Source organism: Hevea brasiliensis, chromosome 15, assembly GCF_030052815.1.
Source record: "Hevea brasiliensis isolate MT/VB/25A 57/8 chromosome 15, ASM3005281v1, whole genome shotgun sequence".
NCBI lineage: Eukaryota > Viridiplantae > Streptophyta > Magnoliopsida > Malpighiales > Euphorbiaceae > Hevea > Hevea brasiliensis.
The window spans coordinates 64,501,333-64,507,337 of NC_079507.1; positions in this window are offsets into that span (position 1 = coordinate 64,501,333).

Genomic DNA, 6,005 nt, shown 5'->3' on the forward strand with positions numbered 1-6,005 from the left:
TACAGAAAACACAAACACATCAGAACAGCATACACATCAACCTCAAAACTGCCATGCACAGAAAATTCAACACACCCCAGAACATAGATCCAAGTGATGCCAAAGAACCCACCAGAGATCATTCAATTACCCGAGTACAAATAATATCACCAGAAATTGCAATTTCTACTCCTAATTAAGTTTAATTTGCTTCAAGAATTATCAAATGAATATCTTCTTTCATATAGATATGTAATTATGATGGACATAAGTCAGCAAAATGTTCTTGTTCTTCTGAAGTTGAAGCAAACATCAACTATGGTTGCAACTAACAAGCATTATTTTTAGTTTCTTCCCTTCATCATCGTCAATCTCACGTGATTTACATCTTATGATTTCTTCCATGATTAAAGAACTTTAATAATTATTATATTAACAGTCGAGTGGGTCATATATTTATCTTGGTGAGGGGACGTTTAACTGTTTAAAATATTTGAATTATTTTTAAAATTATAAAATAATAAATGTAAACTATAATCAAAATTTAATCAATGAAAGATTTATTATAAATATTTTTATTTTTGAAAATATAGATATAATAAAGTGTACAAGGAAAGTAGGAAACATCACCAAACAAAAGGCATAGCTGCTTCATCACTCGTATAAGATTAGATGGACCAAAATGGTTGATTCATGTGGAAGCCTCCACTCCACACATTCTTTATAGTTTACTTGTTGGCACAAGAAAAGAAAAAGCATGTATAGGCCACAACATGATTTGTTACTTGAAACTATGTAGCATCATCAGAAGAAAATGCAATAAAAACAAAAAATCTAAGATAGAAAATAATTTTTGTGTGAAGAAAAATCGATTGTTCATTTTATTATCATATCATGGATTTTTTAAAAAATTTTGGGAAATTAACTGTTTTAAAAATGGGATATTCAAGAAAAAAATAAAATCATAGAAAGAATTTGATAAAATTTACACAATAACTCCTATTAATTTCACTAAAATATTTAATATTTTAATATTATAAGCTTTATTCTCTATTTTATTTTGAACAATTTTTATTTAAATCCATTTTATAATAAATTTAAAATATAATAATAAAAAATTTATATATAAAATAAATAAAATTTATATATTTATGCTCAAACTATATAGATGTGTTCTTCCAGTAAAATAATGACAAAGACAAGGTGGTAAAATTGAGGCTTTTTTTTTTTTTTTTTCTTGTTGGCCCTCAGTGCTAAATTATTCATATTTGTCTCTATCCTTCCATCTAAAGAGAAACAACAAAGCTTGCCAATCCATCACTCCCATAAAAGAAAAACTTTTCCTGGAAAGCCTGGTATACATGATATCTCTGTTAAAGATAATTACCACACCATGCAAGCTTTGGAACTTGATCACCACTCCCACATAAGCAGTCCCCAACCCCCCAGTAATTCTTGCCCTATTCATATTGTTTAATTTTCAAATTATTTATTTCTTTTTAGTTTCATCAAAAATTATTAATACCAAAATTAAATGTTTATCTCCAGGAACGCTATAGTAATTAATTTTTTTTATAACGAAATTAATTAATAGCCAAATTTATATATATATATATATATATATATATATATATATATATATATATATATATAAAGTAGAGTAGTGTTTCCCTGTTATTTTCACATAAAATTATAAAATGATTATATTTGTGCCATATATTAATATTTAAAGCAATCAAATTTTTTCCTTTGTTGCCACATAGGATTCTAACATTATTACATTTATGCCGAGTGACAATATCAAATTGAATTTATTACTAACAAATTTTTTCCTTGCCATGTATGCCAATTATATTAAATTGAATTTATTAAATTGATTTTTATTAAATTTCATAGAGTATTTATAGAATATTAATTTTTCATAATTTTAATCTTGAATTTTAATTTAATATCCTATATAATTATAATATATAATTACTATTTAATTTTTAAATTATAATCCAAATTTAACTTTTTAATATATATATATATATATATAAAGTAGACAAGTTTTCCCCTGATGCCATCATATAGGATTCTAAAATAATTATATTTATGCCACATGGCACTATTTAAAGTAATCAAATTTTTTTCTGTGCTAAATAGTAATGCCAAATGGTAATATTAAATTAAATTTATTGTTAGCAATATTTTCTCATTTCCACGTATGTCAATTATATTAAATTAAATTTATTACTAGCAATTTCTTTTCTTACCTCATTTGTTAATTTTATTGATATCAATTTTTTTCCCTTATTTAATTTTTAAGTAATAATCTAAATTTAACTTTTTACTGCCTAAATACACATAAAAAAGATATTCAATATGCTTAAATATACTTTTTTTTTATCAATATTAAAGTTCAATTTCTTGAGTACAATAAATTAAAGAAATAATATTATATTTTATGTTATCTAAATTCTATTATTTATTAATTGCAATGATTCTTCAAACTTGAAGTGAGGCAAAGAAGTCACTGCAAGCCACGTGTTTTTATTTGGAGGTTATACCACAAACACATCATTAGATCAGCATTACAACCTCAAATTTACTAATCAAACACTAGGAAGATCTATCATAAGATTCATCTCAACAAATAAAATATATCTCCCATAGTATTAAAAGGAAAAACAAATAAATAAATAAAGACAATTTTTATTTAACTAGTATTAGAATAGAATGATCATGTTATTGCAAAATAATGAGCCCAAAAAAATAATATTCTTAGTAAGAAAAGTTTTTCGTATTCTTTCAAAATAAAGTTAAAATGTTTTTTTTTTAGATAAATTAAATAGAAAATCAACAATTCAAACAATAAACAGAACACAGAACTAAGTGCAACTAAGTTAAATGAAAAAAAATATAGTAAAATTACCATAAAGAATGGTAGAAAAAGTGAGAATCTAAAAAGAATCATAAGAGAGATTATAATTTTAAAGTAAAATACTAATAAAATGAAGGAGAAAAAGAAAAAAATGGTAACTACAAAAAAAACTATGCTTTGGATACCTAATTTTTTCGTCATTTCTTTAAAGAGTTGAGATATATAAATATTATATAACTTCTAAATTTAAATATTTTTTATTTTTTTTTTAAATAAAAGGTCAACATTAAATTTTATTTATATTTCATAAATAGTTTTAATTAAATTTAACTTTCTTTAAAATATCTATTCTAAATTAGAATTAAGAATATTTGAATATTTGTGAGAAATTAATAATTGATTTTTTTAAAAGATGACTAATTTTTAAAGGTTATTTAAAAAAAAGATCAAAATTAAAATTTATCTACATTTCCTAAATATTTGTAATATATAATTATTATATAATCTAATTTTCTAAATATAATTCTTAATTAATATGATATTTCAAATTTAAATAATGAAAAATTATTAATTACTATAATTAAGTTTAATTTCCTTTAAAATATCTGTTTAAAATTAAAACCAAGAATCATGAAATATTTAATTTTTTTTAGAAATTAATGATAAAAATTTTTATTAAGTTTAATTTCATTTAAAATATATGTTTTAAATTAAAATTAGAAATTATGGGATATTTAAATTATTGTGAGAAATTAATAATTAAAATTTTAAAGGTAATTAATCTTTAATTTAAAAAAAATGAAATGTCAACATTAGATTTTATTTATATTTTCTAAATAGTTTTAATTAGATTTAATTTTTTAAAAATATTTACTCTAAATTATGATTAAGATTCTTAGTGATTAAGATATATATATATATATAATGAATTATAAAAAAATGAAATGAAATAAAAATTTATTTTAATAATTATGGCAAATAGAAAATTTATATCAATATTCAATTTTATTTTTTTATATTTTTTATAGTTTTATATTTTTTATTGTATATTAATAAATAATTAATATTATTGCTTTGGTTAATATTGATTATATTATATTATTTTATTATCATTTAGAAAAATTAATTAATGATACAATTTTTTTAAATTATGATTAAATTATTAATTTCCTAACTATGTGTATATAAGTTACAAACTATTTATTTAGTTATTACTTTAATATTGTAATGAGTTATTATTATTATTATTATTATTATTATTATTACTATTATTATTTAGAAACCTCAATTTAATTAGATATAGGAAAAACTCTTTATTATATATATATATAGAGAGGTTATATTTAATAATTATATTAATTAATGTAATTAATTATTATCATTGTTGTTGTCATTAATTATTTTTACTATTACCATTATTATCACAATTTTTATGGTTAATTAATTAAAAATATTAGATATATTTTAATAATTTTATAAATTTCTCATTTGATGATTCTTAAATTTTTAATTATTTCTCTTAAATTTTTAATTATTTTATTTAATTATAAAAATTTAAAAATTATATATATCTTAAAATTAATAAAATAATTTAAAATTATGCTATAAAATTAGTCACATAAAGTTAAATACTTTGCTTTCTCTTTCTCTCTTTTATATATTTAATAATTTTTAATTTACTTTAATATTATTTATCTTATTTTAGTATTCATTTAATAAAGACATATTTTAATTGTATATTGAATGCTATATAAAATGAATTGTGAAAAAATGAAATGAAATAAAAATTTATTTTTGTAGTTATGGTAAACAATAAATTTATATTAATATTTAATTTTCATTATTTTTTTATATTTTTTTATAGTATATTAATAAATAATTAATATTATTAATTTAATTAATATTAATCATGTTATGTTATATTATTTTATTATTATTTAACAAAATTAATTAATAATACAATTTCTATAAATTATGATTAAGTTATTAATTCCCTAATTATGTATATGTAAGTTACAAATTATATAATTATTACATTTTAGTATTATAATAAGTAGCTATTATTATTATTATTACTATTATTATTTATTATTGTTGTTATTATTATTATTATTATTATTAAAAATATCTAGAGAATTTTAATTTAATTAAAAATAGAAAAAATTAAGAGTTAATCATATTAATTTATTAATTATACTGAATAAATATACATATGCTAATTTATGTATATTCCATATTCGCTTTCTGATGAAGAGATTATTCAGATTTTATAAAACAAATTTAAGAAGATATAGAATTTTAAATTTGTCACATTTATAGCAAGTAGTATTTTTTAATTAAATTTATTGGTAATAATTTTTCTATATTTATGAAACAATTATAATATATAATTATTATATAGTTTTATTTTTAAATATAATTCTTAATTATTTTGATATTTCAAATTTAAATAATATAAAAAATACTGATTACTAAATATAATTGTCATTCATTATAAGTTTCTTACTTTTTAATTTAAAAAGTCAATGACAGTTATTTTAAAAGAAAGTGAAATATTTTTTAATACATTTATTACAATTAAATTCAATATTTAATTGCTAATAATTTGACAATTTAAGACATTTAATTTTAAAATTTAACTAATATTATAATGATTATCCAATTATTACTACAATTAAAAGTTTAATTTCTTTTAAAATATCTGCTCTAAATTACAATTAGGCATATTTAAATTTTATAAGAAATTAATGATTAATTTTTTTTAAACATGTCGAATTATTAAAGGTAATAACTATCCATTAATTTTTAATTTCTTAAAAGAGAAAAGTCAACATTAAATATTTTCTATATTTTTTAAATAGATATAATATAATTACTGAATATAATTATCACATGTTATTAAATTCAGTGTTTAATTACTAATAATTTAACAATTTAAGATATTTAATTTTAAAATTTAATTAATATTATAATAATTATCCAATTATTACTATAGTTAAAAGTTTAATTTCTTTTAAAATATCTACTCTAAATTATAATTAAACATATTAAAATTTTTGTAATAAATTAATGGTTAATTTTTTTAAACATATCGAATTATTAAAGGTAATAACTATCAATTAATTTTTAATTTTTTTAAAAGAGAAAAGTCAACATTAAGTAG